Here is a 20,000-nt window from a genome sequence, read left to right on the forward strand (position 1 = left end):
AGTATTAAGTTTTGGTAACGACAAAGGAGAAGGAATAAAGAGGACATTACTGTGGTATTACCTTTTAGTAACGCGAATAAGTAACAATGGAGGGGGTAGATTAAAGCGTTAAAGAGGGGGTCACGATCCTATTGAAACGGGGGGTCATCCCCATAATAGAATAAATCAAGTGTGCCGCGGTAATGAGGGTGTTAAAGGGGGCGTGAATAGAATCACCTGACGGCAAATAAGGGAGATGGAAAATTGTACAAAATAACAAAAATAGTTGGCAGTGATTCAGACGTTGAGATCGCCATATTTATAGCCAAGGGACATAGTCTGTCGCAGTTTGGCATAATATGGCGCAATTTGATGCAATTTGACGCGTTCCTACGAGGCGACGTCCGCATAATTCGTTTATGATTCGTGTGCCTGTGATTCACCGCAATGGTCTTGGATCACGTGTTGTACTCGTGATCGACAGCAATTTCCCCTCCGGAAGAGAGCTCAGAGCTCATATATGACCGATCTATGGGAAATACTGTGACTTTACGCGCACACAACGAGAGTTGAAGTAACGACTCACAGCGCAGCGATACTGAAATTATTTCATCCCAGGGCGGGATTCGAACCCGGACCACCGTAGTGGCGGCCGGGAACTGTACCAACTGCGCCATCGAATCGTATATGTGTGCATGGGCGCACACACTTATCAGAGTATATCTCGTACTTAGAGCGTCTAGGTTGCAGGTGTAGTTGTGCGACAGGTGCACAGATAAGAGATCGTGTACATCTAAGGTATTGGAGGAGGAGGGAGGGAGGGAAGGAGGTGGTGTTTGTGTAAATTTGGCGGGGGGGGGGGAGGTGACCAACCCGTCTCTCTGTCCGCGGTCAGGATCGAACCCACGACCCTTACGGCTGGTTCCATGGGCAGCTGGTGTGGAGCTGCGAAGCCTTGATCTTGGCATAGTTGGGTTTTAAAGTTCGTGTTTGTGTGTGGGACAGGGGAGCAAATTATATGTATATATGTGTATATATATATATATGTATATATATATGTATATATATGTATGTATGTATATATATATATAATATATATACATATATGTGTGTATATATATATATGTATATATATATATATATAATATATATATATATATGTATATATATGTATATATATATATTTACATATATATATGTATATATATACATGTATATATATATATATACATGTATATATATATATATATATATATATATATATATATATATATACATAAACTCTCTAGATAACGCAATCGGTTAAGTCACTATCACTTGTCACGTGCTTGCCGAGGTTCGAGTCCTTAGCTATACAACGTATCAATTTCTACATGTATGCCTCCTCGAGGTTCTAGATGTTGGCTTAGAATTAAAGTGAATTGTGGTTGATAAATAAATAAATATATAAATGTATATATATATATGTATATATATATATATATATATATATATATATATATATATATATATATTGGTCTTCTTGAATGATAACTTATTTCGGGTTTTTGTGTTATGGTTGGATCCAGAAATCATACAATAAGAAGGAAAATTGTGTTGGAAGTAAATGTAATGTAAAAAAGGAAAAAGTTGTAATGATTACTATTATTATTATAAGTTGTAGTAGTAGCAGTAGTAATAATGGTAGTAGTCGTAATAGTAGTAATAATGGTAGTAGTCGTAATAGTATTTATTGGGTTCATCATCATCATCATTATCATCATCATCATCATCATCATCTATAGTGATGATGATTGCATAAATAAAGAATAGAACCAACATAATAGTCGACTTCTCATCCATCCATCCATCCATCCGTCCATCCACCCTATTAATAACCTGTGTAGTGGAAGCCCCCGCCCTGGCCCAGGTCGACGCCCGTGCCCTCCGCACGCCCACAACCGTTGTTGCACGCCCACAGCCCGTTGTTTTACGCCTTCAACCTCTCGCATTCCAAAAGAATCGATTCATGTCGAAAAGCAACAACAACAACAACAGCAACAACGACAACAACAACAACGACAATAACAACATAAAATTTCCTCCTCTGTCGCCGATTTGACGTCATCAAGTATTCGTTCTTGAGTTGATGTCACTAAATGTCAGTCGTCGATTTGACGTCAAGTTACTGTTGTGGACGTGACGTCATAAAGATCTTGTCGAATTGACATCAAGTTCCTATTGTGGGCTTGACGTCATCAAGTATTCGTCGTTGAGTTGATGTCACTAAATGTTAATCGTTGATTTGACGTCAATTTCTTGTGGACGTGACGTCATAAAGATCTTGTCTAATTGATATCAAGTTCCTATTGTGGGCTTGACGTCATCAAGTATTCGTCGTTGAGTTGATGTCACTAAATGTTAATCGTTGATTTGACGTCAATTTCTTGTTGTGGACGTGACGTCATAAAGATCTTGTCTAATTGACATCAAGTTCCTATTGTGGGTTTGACGTCATCAATTATTCGTCGTTGATGTCACTAAATGTCAGTCGTCCATTTGATGTCAAGTTCTTGTTATGGATGTGACGTCATAAAGCTATTGTCTAATTGATATCAAGTTCCTATTGTGGGCTTGACGTCATCAAGTTCCAACTGTTCATTTGACGTCATAGAGATTTTGCATATTAGGTTTATAATTATGGTGATAAATTTTTTTTTTTTTTTTTTTTTTTTTTTTTATATTCATCGCCAGCTTATGTGATGGCCTCTTGTCTGATAAGGAAATCGGCGTTTTCTTCTTTTTCTCGTTCCTATTTTTGTTGTTCGTTTTCTTCCTCTACCTTTTCTTTAAATAATTCTTCGTTTTCTTTTTCTTGTACTTTTTCATCTACTACGTTTTCTTCTTCTTCTTTATTTACTTTTTCGTTTTCTTCTTTTTCTTCTTCGTCTTTTGTCCTACTTCTCCATCGACTTCTTCGTTTTCTTTTTCTTCTTCTTCTTCTTCTTCTTCTTTGTTTACTTTTTCATTTTCTTCTTTTTCATCTTCGTCTGTTTCTTCTACTTCATTTTCTTCTACATCTTCCTCTACGTCCACTTCTTCTATTCCTCTCTATTCGGATAATTTTTCAGCCGAACATGATATTTTCTCTCCCAAATAAAGTTTGTTTTATGTGTTCTGTCATGATCTGCGTTCTGTGTGTACAAATTGCTAATGAGCCTCTCTTCTGTTGCAGGTAAGGATGGACGTGCATTCTGGCGACGAGCCACGGCCTCGTGGCCAGAAGAGGTAGGCCGGCAGGTTGCGTGCTGGGCCTGCCTCCTCTTCCTCCTCCCCTCCTCTCCTCCTCCTCCTCCTCCTCCTCCTCCTCCTCCTCCTCCTCCTCCTCCTCCTCGCCCTCGTCGCCCTCCTCCTCCTCCTCCTCGCCCTCCTCCTCCTCGTCCTCGTCCTCCTCCTCGCCCTCCTCCTCCTCCCCATCCTCCTCCTCGTCCTCGTCCTCTTCCTCTACTACTCCTTCTCCTCCTTGTCCTCCTTCGGGCTTAGTCTGTCTGGCCAATGTGTTCTAGCCTTGTACGTATGTAAACCTATTAGTTTTTTGCTCTCACTACCCTCCTCCTCCTCCTCGACCTCCTCTTCCTCCTCTTCCTCCTCCTCCTTTTTCTCCTCCACTTCCTCATCTTCCGCTTGCTCCTCCTCCAATTGCTCCTCCTCCTCCACTTGCGGCTTTCACTCCTCACCCTCCACTTCTCCTACACTTGCTTTTCCTCCTCCACTTGCTTCTCCTCTTCCACTTGCTCCTCCTCCCCCACGTGTTCCTCCTCCTCCTCCACTTGCTCCTCCTCCTCCCCTTCCACTTCTCCTCTTCCACTTCTCTACTTCCTCCTCCTTCACTTCCTCCTCCTCCTCCATTTACTCTTCCTGCCCTCTAGTTCCTCCTCCTTCTCCTCCTGGTCCTCACTCCCTCTCTTCACTCCTTCTCCTATCCCTCCCCCCCTCCTCTTCTTCGGCCCGCGGAGACGAAGCTGAAGTGTTGACAGTAAGTGATGTACTCTTTGTAGTAATTCGTCGTCAGTAACCTAAGGAGGAGGAGGAGGAAAAGGAGGAGGAGGAGGAGGAAAAGGAGGAGGAGGAGGAAGAGGAAGAGTGGTACCAATTAAAAGGGGTCATCATTCTCAAATTGTGTTGCGTGACTCTAGTCCGTAAGGGTGCAACCAAAGTTCCAAATAAAGTGACTCCATCAAGTAAATGATGCAGCAGTAAAAAAGAAAGAAAGAAAGAAAAAAAAAAATCTTCGAGATGGTAGACGTGGAGAAAGAGGTCCAGACCGAAAGGGGGGTGATCCGAGAGATAGAAAAGTTTGCAGGAGTGGCGTGGCATAAGTCGACGGGGTTTTATGACTAAGACAGGGGTTTGCAGGTAGAGAGGCCTTTGGTCAGGAGTGTGTGTGTGTTTATGTATGTGTGTGTGTATATATACATATATATATATATATATATGTGTGTGTGTGTGTGTGTGTGTGTGTGTGTGTGTGTGGAGAAGAATCCAAATTCCTCTTGCGATTCTCCAAACCAGCTGATTAAAATCGGCTGCCGCTGGCCAGCACAACAAATCCAGGGAACGATGTCACGAGTCTGGCCACCGAGTCACCGCACGCCCACCGCTATTGTGACTCCTCGTGTGAATGAAACCGCCTAATGTTCGCCAGAATAAGATCTCTGAAGTGTGCCGCCCCACCGAGAGGGCCTTTATGCGCCCGTGAGGTCATCAGAGGTGCTCTTGGCACCTTGGCATTCACGTGAGTGCCAACCCCCCCCCCCATTCCTCCTCCCCCCTCCCACTCCCAAGGACACCCCGTTTGGTACCCCCCTCCCCCCTTCCCCCCTTCCCCCCACGCCTCTTCTTCAGTTTTTTTTTTTTTTTTTTTTTTTTTAAGCAGAACAAAAATGTTATACAAAACCCTCTGTGAGAGGCACCGTCCTAGCCTCCTGATAGTGGGAGTTTGTGACGTTAAACCATATCATCAGAACAAAAAGGATGAAGTATATCTCATCAAAAATATCAAATCCAACTTTTCCTCCTCCTCCTCCTCCTCCTCCTCCATCTCCATGATCAACACCCAATGATCACATAAGTGATTTTTGTTCTGTGTAGCACCGCACGAGCCGTTTCTCAGCCATAGGAGTGGCCTTCAGAGGTTGCAGAGGCTTTGGAAGTGAGGCTGAGAGGCTAGCAAGGCCTAAGTGTTTACGTCTGTGCCTAGGACGGGAAGGGGGAAGGGGCATCTGCTGTGGTAGGGGCGAAAGGGGTTGGGGGGGAGGTTGAGGAAGGGAAGGAAAGGAAGGGGGGCAGGGTCTAGGGGGAGCTGGTTGGAAAGGATTATCTCTCTCTCTCTCTCTCTCTCTCTCTCTCTCTCTCTCTCTCTCTCTCTCTCTCTCTCTCTCTCTTTCTCTTCCTCTCCTTCTCTCTCCATCCCTCTCTCTCCCTCTCCCTCCCTCTCCCTCTCTGTCTCTCTTTCTCTCCCTCGCTCCCTCTCATTCTCGCCCTTTCTCCCTCTCTCTCTCTCCCTCCCTCTCTCTGTCTCTTTCTCTCTCTCTCTCTCTCTCTCTCTCTCTCTCTCTCTCTCTCTCTCTCTCTCTCTCTCTCTCTCTCTCTCTCTCTCTCTCTCTCTCTCTCTCTCCCTCCCTCTCTCTCTCTCGTACTCATACTCATACTCATACTCGCTCGGACCTCAATATGAACATAGGAAACGGTGTCGTCACGGCGTGCCACTCTTCTTGTAGTGAAGACATCCGGAGGAAACTGATGTATCACACACACACACACACACACACACACACACACACACACACACACACACACACACACACACACACACACACACACACACACACACACACACACACACACACTCGTGGGCGGGAAGTTGGGTGTGTGTGAAAAGGGGGGGGGGATAGCTGTCGATCACGAGTCCAACACGTGATCCAAAGACCAAGGTGAAAAGACCAAGGTGAATCACACACACACACACACACACACACACACACACACACACACACACACACATATATATATATATATATATATATATATATATACATATATATATATATATATATATATATATATATATATATATATATATACATATAGTGGTGTCACCAAGTTACCTCAGGTTCGAGGGACCGCACACATGTTTTACAACTATCGCACATAAAGAAGAAATTGTGCGCACACATGGTTTTCAAATGATGATATTAAAATCCATTCAATAAAGAGGTTCCACCCAAATATCGACTTATAAATTCTCTATAAGATATAGTAACTTGCCAACCGTCAAATCAGTATATATTTTTTCCAACTCTAGCGCTACCACTGCAAACGAAATGACTTTGCCGCCGCCATGGGTGAGCACATACTTTTGGGAGAAGGCAAATTTTGCGGACAAGCAAATTTCTGCGCGCGCTCACAGCAAAAAAAAAAAAAAAGAAAAAAAAAAAAGAGAGAGAGAGAGAGAGAGAACATTGGTTGGAGGGTCATTCCTCCGAGTAGATGCTCTTCGTAGTTGTATTTTGTCACCAAAGGAGGACAACGTTTCTGTCTTTGTGGGGACAATATTCCACAGAAGAGGTGGAGTCATAGAGGTAGTGTTCAAGGACTGATAAGAGTGCTGTGCGACTCTGGTCCATAGGGGTGTCACTGAGTCTCGAAATTATCGCCTGAATAAAACGTACAGTCGGTACTCCATACGGAGGTGGTGGAGGGAGAGCAAGATGGAGGAAGTAGGAGAGAGATGGAGGAAGAGGGTAAAGGATGGAGGGAAGGGGGTGAGGGAGTGAGGAATGTTAGAGTTGCAGTGGAAGTGCATGATCTTTCATTATTGTGGAATTTTTGAGAGATTTATTACAAGGTTTCCCGTTTGGCGATTTTTTTCGTGTTTGGGATAAAAATAGATAAAAAAAAATCCCGTTGGATAATGATAATGGGTGACAGCTTATCTCCCTCGACCTCCTTTCGTGTCGAGTGGCAGAATCTTCCTTCGGTGGCTGTCGATCGTCAGGTCGATCTTGTCGGATTTCGTGGCGACAACGATTCCGAGGGGGAAGCGGCTGGCGCAGGAACCATCGTCGAGCGGTGGAGCATCGGGCTTGGCCCGGGTTCGATTCTTGGCGTCGGGTCGTAGACCTGAGGGTATTTTTAGCCGTCGTGACGACGCCAGGCACCGTGCCAACCACCGTCCCTGTCGCCTGAAGAAGGCGAAGACGGCGGAGGAGGAGGAGGAGGAGGAGGCGCCCACAGCTTGGAGCGGCTGATACCACTTCCGGTACTCTTAAAAGAACACACACACACACACACACACACACACACACACACACACACACACACACACACACACACACACACACACACACACACACACACACACACACACACACTAATAAGGCATCTTCAGGACTAACTGTAATGATACAAGGCATGGAATAATTACAAACGATAAGATAAATCCAAATGATACATGACAATATAGACTCATTAAAGCGGCAGTGCCTGATTCATGATTCGCCAAACGTCGCCCGACGATTTGATTCATCTTTGGGGGGAAATCCCCGCAGCTTCAGCGGTCATAAGTATTTATAGAGTGAGGTAAACTTGCAGGGGTGGGGGAAAGACGGGTCTGGTTCCGGGGGTGCGGGGTGGGGGGTAAGGTAGGAGGGGGGAGTAAGGGAGAAACAGAACCAACTGGTGTTAATGGGTGAGGAAGGGAGGGGGGGATGAGGGGATAGAGAGGGTGGGAAGGGGTGAGGGAAGGGTTGAGGGAGGGGAGTGAGGGAAAGGAGAGGGAGGGAGTGAGGGGGATAAGGAAAGGGTTGAGGGAGGAGGGTGAGTGAAGGGAGAGGGAGGGAAGGGAGATGGGGAGGGAGATGAAGGAGGGAGATAAGGAAAGGGTTAAGGGAGGAGGGTGAGAGAAGGGAGAGAGGGGGAGGGGAGAGGGAGGGAGGGGTATAAGGGAAGGGTTGAGGGAAAGGTGAGGGAGGGAAGAGGTGAGGGAAGGTAGAGGGAGGGAGGGATGTTGGTCTATACGTGACATCATAACACCAGGCGATTTGATTTAGAGGAGGAGGAGGAAGAAGAGGAGGAAGAAGAGGAGGAGGAGGAGGAGGAGGAGGAGGAGGAGGAGGTGGTGGTATTTGGAGAGTAAACGATGCAATCTTAGAACATCAAGTTGCGGTGATTTAGAAAGAGAGAGAGAGAGAGAGAGAGGAGAGACTGGGCCTCGTCCGATCAGGTAAAACTGAAGCGACTCGCCTACACACACACACACACACACACACACACACACACACACACACACACACACACACACACACACACACACACACACACACACACACACACACACACACACACACACACACACACACACACACACACACACACACACACACACACACACACGCACCATTCAAGGCTTGTGACCCAAAATCTTGAACAGGAGCGAGTAGTGCCTGCATGGGATGGCATCGAGGGGTCGGGGGAGGAGGAGGAGGAGGCTGGGGCTTGACAATGCATCATTCATAGTCCCGTCAACAGAGGAGTCCTCTCTCTCTCTCTCTCTCTCTCTCTCTCTCTCTCTCTCTCTCTCTCTCTCTCTCTCTCTCTCTCTCTGTCTCTCTCTCTCTCTCTCTCTCTCTCTGTCTCTCTCTCTCTCTCTCTCTCTCTCTCTCTCTCTCTCTCTCTCACACACACACACACACACACACACACACACACACACACACACACACACACATATATATATATATATATATATATATGTATATATATATATGTATATATATATACATATATATATATATTTCTTATCCGTGATCTTGGGTGTGATAGGGCTCCGCAATTGTGTTTTACAAGGAAATGATGTTGTAATAATGACAATGAAATTAACAGTAATAATGATAAGTATTGCCGATAACACAGAAGCCTTGAGGCGCGTCCCTTACCACGTACGCATGACGTGATTCACTCCTGTATTCCACGTACTTGATTGGTCATAGCCATACGTGGAATGTGACGTCATGGTGACGTCACAGCTTTGGCCAACACTCGGTGACGCAGCGACGAGGTTTAAGTTTATTTATAAATTCGAGTGATTATAGGTTTATATGATGTGTTATTTAGTGTTTAAGGGGTGTAATATTCGCGTTTAGTGGTCTGTACAGGGGTTTAATTTCGCGAAAGGTTGTGGAATTCATTCTATGACCAAAGAAAGCGATGAGGGGTACCAGCTGATCACTACAAAGGGGGAGATGCCAAGTTTTGCTCGCGTCTCCAATTATCAATTAATTATTCCCCACTGAAGGTCATCTAACTTATCTTAGAAAATGCTATTTTGCCCAACAGAAGGCATTGACAGTGTGGTAGTCATTTTTAGTTGTTAATTGAAATCGTTATGTAATTTTTTTTTATTAATTTTTGGTAAAAAGTTTTTACCTTTGAGAACCTGGCAACCCGCACCTGTGGAGAGGCCTTGAGGGGGGGGAAGGTGGGGGGGACTAGATCGCCCTGCCGAGTAGTATGGTCCTGTCAACGGTGCTGTGAGCTTGTGTCGGGCCGTGTCCCCCTAGTGTTGACGATCCACGGATTAATCCCCGACGCTAACGACCGAAGATCGAACCGTCTCCTGTCGACGGGCGTTTAGCTCTCTTGACAGACACAAGGTGAGTGTTGCCGGATGGGCGTGAGGTTGTGGAACGCCTCGCGGGCGTTTTGGCTGATGCTCCTGCCCCATGCCCCAGTCGCTTGGGCGCCCTCGCTCGCCCAAAAGAGGGCGTTATTAGGTGGATTGTCTGGAGAGATATGGGCGTGCTGTACGTGATAGGTTGACAGAAAACGTGGTGTGGATGTTTCGTGGTGGTAGATGCGATGCCTGGCGCTGTGGAGGGTTGGTTTCGCTCTCGCAAGTAAGCGACTCCTGGCGTGTGTTCCTTGCTGCTGCTGTGCGGGATTCGAACCTGTTTTGGAAAATGAATAAATTCATAAATAGAGATATATAAGATAAAATAAACTAATAATGATAATAATTATAATCTATCGTCTCATCTGGATGCAGTGTGTAAAGGGACATCCTAACAAAGGGGGTTAAGGTGGTGGCCCCTGTTCTCTCGGGCGATTTATTCAAAGAGTCTCTCTCTCTCTCTCTCTCTCTCTCTCTCTCTCTCTCTCTCTCTCTCTCTCTCTCTCTCTCTCTCTCTCTCTCTCTCTCTCTCTCTCCCTTCTCCCTCTCCATCTCTCCCCCTTCTCTCTCTCTCTATCTCTCTATCTGTCTATCTATCTATCTTCCTCCCTCCCCTTCTCTATCTCTCCCTCCCCTTCTCCCTCTCTCTCTCTATCTCTCTCTCTCTCTCTCTCTCTCCCCCTCTCTCTCTCTCTCTCTCTCTCTCTCTCTCTCTCTCTCTCTCTCTCTCTCTCTCTCTTTTCCCTCCCTCCACTTCTCTCTCTCTCTCTCTCTCACACACACACACACACACACACACACACACACACACACACACACACACACACACACACACACACACACACACACACACAACTTGAAGTTGATAAAAAGAACTGATTGAAAGACTTAAGAATTGACAGATGGAAGAAGTACCGACCACCCTGGTGGACCAGCTGAACGAAAAGGTTTGGCGGCAGCCAGAATAGAATATTTAAATACTCTCCTTCATATTCAAGTCGGGAGCGTGGAGCATGTTAATAAGACACACACACACACACACACACACACACACACACACACACACACACACACACACACACACACACACACACACACACACACACACACACACACACACACACACACACACACACACACACACACACACACACACACACACACACACACACACACACACACGCCAAGGAGCGTCGTGGGCGCGAAGGGCAGGACGGGTGAACAGACAATACCCCAATGGACGAAACCACAATCGGTAGGTTAGGTTAGGTTTGGTTAGGTTTGATCAGGTTTGGTTAGGTTAGGTTTAATTAGGTTAGGTTTGGTTAGGCCAGGTTTGGTTTGGTTAGGCTTGGTTTGGTTAGGTTTGGTTTGGTTAGGTTTGGTTTGGTTTGGCTAGGTTTGGTTTGGTTAGGTTAGGCTAGGTTTGGTTTGGTTTGGTTAGGCTAGGTTTGGTTTGGTTAGGTCTGGTTTGGTTAGGCTAGGTTAGGCTGGATTGTGTCCCTCTCCCCCCCCCTCCCCTCAACTTTCCTATTGGGGTTTTGTCTGCTGTGCAGATTGGAGTTTTATCCGCTGGGGTTTTCTCGTGTGTTCGGCCCGGGGGAGAGGGTGGGAACATGCAGGTGGGAGTCTTGGGGGGTAGGAGGGGTGGGTGAAGAGGGAGCTGTGGAAATGAAACTGAAAGGTGGTGGTTGGGAGGAGGAGGAGGAGGTAAAGGGGGAGAGAGGGAGGGGAGTAAGGAAGGAGGGTGATGGTGAGGGGTTGAGGTGGGGTGGTTATCGTCTCCAGCGTCCGGCGGGTGTCCTCTAGGGTCTGTAGTTCGAGTCCTCAATGAGGTGGTTGGAGGTGGGGGGGGAGGGAAATCCGGCGCGCTGCTACTCTAGTCTCACACCTACACGACGAGTTCGTTTTTGGGTAGAAACGACTTCGGTTACAATAATTAATTTTATCGAAATTTCCAAATGTCAAATCGCCTTTGCGTCATATATTGAGAAGCTAAGGAATGAACTAAGAGAAATTAAACCTAGACGAATATTAGACACGTTGTTGAATTGTAGACTTAGGGAAGACTAAAATACTGGAAGCGAAATCGTCTTTTTTTCAAATTCACGACATTTTAACTCCCGAGGGTCAAGGGACCAGGTGGGTTTTCTGCTGACCATGTCCGAGTGATGACGTCATAGCTTTGCAGGTGTGTGTGTACGTGTGTGCACGTGTGTGCGTCATTAATTGCAGCGCAGCGCTCGTTATGGGTCCAGTGAAGGAGGCGGAATGGTTGACAATTATTATTTTCACAAAAAAAAAAAAAATGAATAAAGAAGATAAAGTATTTTTAAGTGCGCGGCCGCATTGTAAGGATTGCTTTGCGCCTATTTTATTTTATTTCTTATTTTTATTCTATTGTCTCATATTATTATTATTATTATTATCATTATTATTATTATTATCATTATTATTTTATTTTCATTTTTTGTTTATTTATGTATTTATTCATTTTTAACTTGGGCTAAATAAAGGTGTCCCTCAGTGCGAGTTAGAAAATATTTGTAGTCAAGCGGGTGTCCACGTTTACACTTTGTGGAGTGTGTGATGAGGGTACCAGTTGTATTACTGCTTCTTATGTGATTATCATTATTATTATTGTTATTGTTATTTTTATTATTGGTGTTATTATTGTTATTATTATTATTACTTACAAATATTACTATTAGTATTAATATTATAATTCTATTATTATTATTATTATCATTATTATTATTGTTAATTGTTATTAATATAATTTATAAGAATGTCATTATGTAAGTGTTTATTCTATTTTAATTTTGTTGTTTCTTGTTAATATCTGACATACTTTTTTCGTGCGGAGTTGTTAATATAGTTGTTAACACTATTAATAATCCAACTGTTTATTTCTTTTTATGTTATTTTCTTCGTGTTAATATTTTTATGGATTTTTTAATCGCGTGATGGCAGCACTATAAGTCTTAATCGACAATTAGCAATGGCTGAGCTCCCTTCCGACTGTTGGAAATCATTCAGAGAGAAAGAGAGAGAGAGAGAGAGAGAGAGAGAGAGAATTCAGTCTGTCACTGCTGAAGTACACCTGCCACAGGTACATGTGTCCTAAAAAACATTAAATCACCTCCCACACTTTCCTCTTGTGTGTATTTATGTATGTATGTATGTATGTAAACGTATGTTAAGTAAAATACATGATACACACGGACGGAGAACATCTTATGTGTTTGTTTGTTTGTTCGTTTGTCCGTGACGGGAATGAAAAGTGACCCACGGGCAATCCCGGGAAGAGCGAACGCGACACGTCTTCCTCCTTCTCCTCCTCCTCCTCCCCCTCCTCCTCCTCCTCCGCCTCCTCATCGTCCTCGTCCTCGTTCTCGTCTTCCTCCTTGTATTTCTCATTGTCTTACTCCTTTGAATCTTCCTCCACCTCTTCCTCCTCCTCCTCCTCCTCCTCCCCCTCCTCTTCCCTTCCTCCTCTTTTCCCTACTGTCCGCAGCCCCCTCCACTTCCTCCTCCTCCTTCTCCTTCTCCCCCATCTTCTTCCCTTCTTTCTCTTTTTCCTTCTATCCGCTCCCACCTCCACTCCCCCTCCTCCCCTCCCCTCCTCCTCCAGTGATTTGACCTTCCCCCCCACAGCCCTCTTTGTCGGTTCCCACTTTGTGTGTGTGTGTGTGTGTGTGTGTGTGTGTGTGTGTGTGTGTGTGTGTATGCTAATAAGAAACACAGGTAACTTGTGTTCAATTATGCAAGAGTAACCACTGGGAAAGAGAAACTAAACGAAGCAGAGCGCTTTCGTGTATTACATATTCAGTGCAAAGTTCTTTGCAATTAAATTGTAATATACGAAAGCGCTCTGCCTCATTTAGTTTCTCTTTCCCAGTGATTACTCTTGCATATATATATTATATATTATATATATATATATATATTATATATATATTATATATATATATATATATTGGAAGCAGTGTGATTTATGTGTACTCACACTCAGCAGAGTTAAGCTAATTAAGTTACGGGGCCGATTAAGCAAACTAGTTGTAAGTAGACCCAGCAGGTCATAGTAGTTTAATCCCATCCGCTGTGCCTGATGTTCCCGCTCAGCTGATTAAAATCGCCCGGCGACACATAGAATGAAGTAGAGTAAATCGTAAAGGAAAGTGCTAATGAGGAAGATTCTCTCTCTCTCTCTCTCTCTCTCTCTCTCTCTCTCTCTCTCTCTCTCTCTCTCTCTCTCTCTCACACACACACACACACACACACACACACACACACACACACACACACACACACTACCACCACCAACACCTCTACCATCACTACCACCACCACCACTAATAAAACAAATGACAACAAATTTAACAACAATAAACCTCACCATCCCTACCACCACCATCACGACCACAAACAAGATCACAACCCTACCATCCTTACCACCACCACCACAACTATTACTACGAACAACAACATTCCTATCATCCCTACCACCACGTCAGAAGACGACCTCTTCTGACCTGCCCCGTGACCTGTCGACCTCGCTTCTCGCCTCTCGCTGTCAGTCTTCACACACGTCAATGACCTGTTGTTGTCGTCGTTGTAATGTTAGTAGTTGTAGTCATGGTGGTAGTTGTATTAATCGTGGAAATATCGATATATATGTAGTGGTAGTTGAATGTTAGTAGATTTGTTAGTTGTACTAATAGTACCAGTTAGAATAATAGTGTTATACTTGTAATAATAGTAGAAGTTGTAGTAGATACTGTAATTGTAGTAGTGTAGTGTTATCACAGTGAAAATAAGGTCAACCCTCAAACTCAAGGGACGATATCACAGTGAAAATAAGGTCAACCCTCAAACTCAAGGGACGATATCACAGTGAAAATAAGGTCAACCCTCAAACTCAAGGGACGAGACATCAACAACAAAAAAATGGAAGAACGTTCTTCTTAATCATTTCATCTCCTGACCTCGCATCGCGCCTCCTCGGTCGTGTAAGGTCAGGTCAGGTCAGGTCAGGCGTGTTGACGAGGAGGCTGTGGAAGGGGCGTCGGAGGTCAGGTTGGGTTGTGCTTTTGTTCATTTTTGCTCTCGTCAGATCTTTAACTCCCCCCCCCTCCTCTCCCTGTCTGTATCATCATCACCATCAGAGCTGAACTCACTGCCCCCAGGTAACCGGCAACGGTCACTGAATTGCCCTGCAAATCACAAGAAGAGATGAGGAAGAGATGCTGTGTTTTTGTATGGGTGGGTTCAGGAGGTGTTCTCTGGCTTCTGTGTCCTGTTAATGCAAGTGGGGCATTTTGAGTCTGGCTTATTCTTTGTTGGTATGTGTGTGTGTATATATATATATATATATATATATATATATATATATATATATATATATATATATATATATATATATATATATATGAATGGGTGCCAAGTCTACAAAAATGTGCTAGATGGTGACCTGATCGCAGCCGTGGCAATGCGATTCTTGTTTGTCGTGGATGGGAGTTCTTGGTTGAGTGGTCAGGTATGGAATTTGGAGTTTGGGGGGTCGGTCTTGGGGTGTTTGTCTTGTGACCTGAGTGTATCATTGTTCTATTTATTGCTTGTGTGTGTGTGTGTGTGTGTGTGTGTGTGTGTGTGTGTGTGTGTGTGTGTGTGTGTGTGTGTGTGTGTGTGTGTGTGTGTTTGTGTGAAAAGTACCATCCAGTACGGGAGAGGTCAAGGTGCCATCTGTGTATTCTTCGTGACTTGACTTAAGTATGTGACTGTACACTTTCACTTCCTCCCACGGCAGCGGGCCGAGGGGGTGCGGGGGGGGGGCGGTACCTTCCCGGCCGGAAGTTCCTTTGGCCGGCCGGAATAAATAGCGCTGCAACATGTGTGTTCAGGGAAAACCGGCCGTATGTCGCTTATACAGCCGGCTAGAAGAACGACGCCTATACAGCCGGCCAGAGGCTTGGCTGGCGCCGAGAAGTCCGGATAGAGGAATGTGTGTGTGTGTGATTCACCACTTTCTTGGATCACGTGTTGGACTCGTGGTTGGCAGTCATTGCCCTCCCGTATGAGAGCTCAGAGCTCATAATGATATGGCCCGATCTATGGGTAATGGTAAGTGTGTGATTCACCACCGTCTTGGGTCACGTGTTGGGCTCGTGATCGACAGCTATTACCCTACCGGATGAAAGCTCAGAGCTCATATATGACCAATCTACAGTCAATACTATGACACACCCACCCAACTCCCCGCCCGCGAGGGTTGGAGTAACGACTCGCAGCGCAGCGATACTAAAATTATTTCAGCCCTGGGTGGTATTCGAACTCGTATCGCTGTAGCAGCGGTTGCGAACGCTACCACTGCGTCGTGTGTGTGTGTGTGTGTGTGTGTGTGTGTGTGTGTGTGTGTGTGTGTGTGTGTACCTAATAGTATACAGGGAAGGAGCAACGCTCATGGTGTCCCGTCTCTTTAACCCCAGTCACAACAAGCTTACGACCTGTTTCCGACCACCACCTTCGACGGTGGCACTTTGGTATCCCTCACTCATGGTTAGCGCCAGGTGGCTGTTTCATATTCATCTACATGACGGGGAATGAGATTCACTCCAATTGCATCATTGTCTTGAATTCCTCTTATAAAGAGAGGAACAACACAAATCAGCCTGGTCGCCGTCAGTGGTCGGAGACATCGTAAGCTTGATGTGACAGGACCTTTTCGGGCCAATGATCGTACTTAGCTTCAGAGTCTTGTATGATTCGAACTTGGGCCATATCTCCCTGATTTCCAGTTGTCATCTTTAGATTTGAATTTGTATTTCGTCCCAGGCTGGGCTGGGTCGCCTTCTAAGATGTTGTGCGTAGTTATGCCTCTGTCTATAATCTCTTCACATCCTTTCGACCTTTCGTCTTTCTCAATGTGTTATCATGACCTCCTGTGTGTGTATGTGTGTGTGTGTTTGTGTTTGTGATTTACCATGGTCTTGGATCACGTTTTGGACTCGTGATCGACAACTATTTCTCTCCCAGAGGAGAGCTCAGAGTTCATATATGACCGATCTCTGGGTAATGCTGTGATCTTACACACACGCACACACACAGACACACACACACACACACACACGCAACATACACACACACACACACACACACACACACACACACACACACACACACACACACACACACACACACACACACACACACACACACACACAACTCCCCGCCCACAAGAGTTGGATTAACGACTCGCAGCGCAACGGTACTAATATTATTTCAGCCCTGGGTTGGATTCGAACCCGGACCGCCGTAGTTGCAGCCGGGAACTCTACCAAATGTGTGTGTGTGTGTGTGCGTGTTTGTGTGTGTGTGTGTGTGTGTGTGTGTGTGTGTGTGTGTGTGTGTGTATGGGTGTGTGTGTGTTAATGTCATGTAACGTGGTAGCATGAGTAGGCAGTGACGAGCGAGAAGCTTGGCCAGTACATATAGAACGTAAATTCGCTTCTCATAAGTTGAGGGGGAAGGGGAAGGGGGGGATGAAGGGGGGGGAGGGGGCGATAGATATTTAATAAGTGGGACAGAAACGAGTCAAGAGGGAAGGTGGAGGCGGGGAGGGGTGACAAGTGGACTTGAGGTGGATGCCAAGGATGAGACTTTGGCGCCTGAATTCCTGTGATGTATTTTGTTGTATAAGAATACAGTAACCAGCGCATTCCACATAAATCTCGATGACCCGAGTCAGGTCGTGGTCGGAGATTAGCGCTGTGGAGGGTTGGTTTCTGTTGTTTAATATAGTGTTGTGATGTCACTGGGGTGATGACGTCACGGGGTGTGACGTTCTCTACACGTACGATTTTATTCAGTTGATGGGATGTTTAGACTTTGGACTATGTGATTCACCATGGTCTTGAATCGCGTATTGGACTCGTGATCAACAGGTACTAACCGCCCGAAAGAGAGCTCAGAGCTCATTTATGACCGATCTATGGGTGTGTGACCTTAAACGCACACACAGACATCCAACTCCCCGCCCACGAGAGTTGAAGTAACGACTCGCAGCGCAGCGATACTGAAATTATTTCTGCCCTGGGTGGGATTCGAACTCAGAACGCTGCGTTAACAATTGCGAACGCTACCACTGCGCCGTCGAGCCGTGTGTGTGTGTGTGTGTGTGTGTGTGTGTGTGTGTGTGTGTGTGTGTGTGTGTGTGTACGTGAGTATTGATGAAAGCGTGGGTGGCTTATTACCTTTGTTTTATCTTATCGCCAACCAAACATGAAGGAGGTGAGGGCCATCCGCCAATTGAGGGACCGAAGGTGGGGAACCGCAAAAGAGAGAGAGAGAGAGAGAGAGAGAGAGAGAGAGAGAGAGAGAGAGACGGAAAAATATTTTGCGTTATTTTTAAACTATAAGGTATGAAAAGAGATTATATGACCTTGGAGAGAGAGAAAGAGAGTTATTAATAATTTTGTAATTGTTTTAAACAATTGTTTGGCTTAATGTGCCACAGACAATCTTACCAAAATTGTGATCTGTGCGTCTCTCGACCACCTTCCTCGTAGCTGAATAAAATCGCCTGGCGCCAGAGAGGACGAATAAAGCTGACTGGCTTCATGTCGGGTGTCACCTTTGCCCCCTGTGCTCGGGTAGCCAGGACATGGGCTAGTGACCCTCCAGGCGTTGGAATCAAACCCGGGACTCCGTGTTTATGAGCCGAGATCGAAGCCCAACGCACTGAAGGGGGACCGAGGCACTGGCCCTATCAGCGTGACTCATTGTTAATAAGCGACCATACTGTAGTCGGTGTGACGTCACCAAGTAAACAATTATAACCTGTGTGACGTCATGCGATAGCCATAGGCTATGAGTTGTAACGTTATCTTTATGTGTGAGTATGTGCTCTCCCAAATTTTTGTTTCACTCCGACAGTAGGTTCTCTGGTGTAATTTACAAATATGCTCCTGCATTTGTCTCTATTGAATATATATTGTGTATATATATATATATATATATATATATATATATATATATATATATAAATATAAATATATAATATGTGTGTGTGTGTGTACACTGTGGAAAAAAGAAGACACGGGTCCATTCAGAGTTTATTCTTGGACAAATGTTAAGACATTGTCTTCTATTCCTACCTTTCTCAATTTGTCACAATGTCTCAACGTATATATATATATATATATATATATATATATATATATATATATGTGTGTGTGTGTGTGTGTGTGTGTGTGTGTGTGTGTCTGTGTGTGTGTGTGTGTGTGTGTGTGTGTGTAATATAAAAATGCTCAGACCAGAGACACCACTTCAGAACCAGCCGTCAGTCCCTTGGGGGACAACAGAACGTGTGTACCTGACTACGGAATCTAGAACCAATGTTCCATAAACTTCGTCTTGTAGGTTGTTATGTGCCAAAACAAGTCTGCTACAGCGGTGCGCTTTGTGATGTCCGCCTTGTCATAGAGGTATACAGTTTTTGAACTAGTATGAACAATTCGAAAAAAAAACGTACAATGGAATAATTTTTCTAACACCTGCCGGTGATCGAAACTTGGGCCTCCCCTACGGACCCAAGTCACGCAGGAGAGTTTCATGGTTTGTGACCCGTCTTTGCCAAAGAAAGAAATGAGTTTTTTATTTATTTATTTTTTTTTGGCTGCTGCCTTCTTTAAATCTCCGTTTTACTCTACGACTTTGGCCCTTCCAGGGATAGAAGCGCTGGTGAAATGAAAAATGTAGTCGATCTCTTGGGGATTTTTCCTTTTCCGGCTGTCGCCACTCGATTTTATTCAGCTTGAGACTTTCTTGACCAAAGCATCTGATGAGAAATGGAGAGAGAGAGAGAGAGAGAGAGAGAGAGAGAGAGAGAGAGAGAGAGAGAAGTGGGTTGAGGTAGGGATCGGGGAGTGTGGGGGTGTTGGGGGTTGGGGAAGAGGGGGGTATAAGATAGGGAGAGTGGGGGGTTGGGGGAGAGGTGGGGGAGGGGTTATGATTGAGTCTGCATTGAAGATGGCTTCTTGCAACCCAAGCCAGGCGAATGGAGATGTGGTTGAAAGAAGATAGGCCACATCCCCCCGTGGAACACGTAAAGAGAGGAGAGAGAGAGAGAGAGAGAGAGAGAGAGAGAGAGAGAGAGAGAGAAGGAGAGAGAGAGAGAGAGAGAGAGGGGGTAGTATACAAGTCTGGAGGTCTATTCCAGTCCTCAGCAAATTGAAATCGTGTGACGGCGGACTTTGTTGACGTACTTGGAAGACTTGATGGCTAATACAATCGTATGGCCGCAGGTAGGTGA

The 20,000-nt window shown here is 45.2% G+C and overlaps 1 protein-coding gene across 7 annotated transcripts in view; it reads left to right on the plus strand.

Annotated features, from left to right (window-relative positions):
- The window catches only part of rhea (Talin_middle and talin-RS domain-containing protein rhea), a 269,357-nt gene that overhangs the window by 116,793 nt on the left and 132,564 nt on the right, over window positions 1-20,000 (plus strand). Inside the window, exon 1 of one of the 7 annotated variants that reach the window (XM_076177738.1) lies at window positions 9,517-9,671. The exons of 5 other annotated variants lie outside the window; for them this stretch is intronic. The gene's annotated coding sequence lies outside the window, so the exon portion shown is untranslated. Of the gene's footprint in view, window positions 1-9,516; window positions 9,672-20,000 lie in introns of those variants that run through there. One more of the 7 variants, XM_076177739.1, reaches the window with a different exon arrangement.

Source organism: Oratosquilla oratoria, chromosome 41 (genome assembly GCF_046742065.1).
Source record: "Oratosquilla oratoria isolate Oo_2021 chromosome 41, ASM4674206v1, whole genome shotgun sequence".
NCBI lineage: Eukaryota > Metazoa > Arthropoda > Malacostraca > Stomatopoda > Squillidae > Oratosquilla > Oratosquilla oratoria.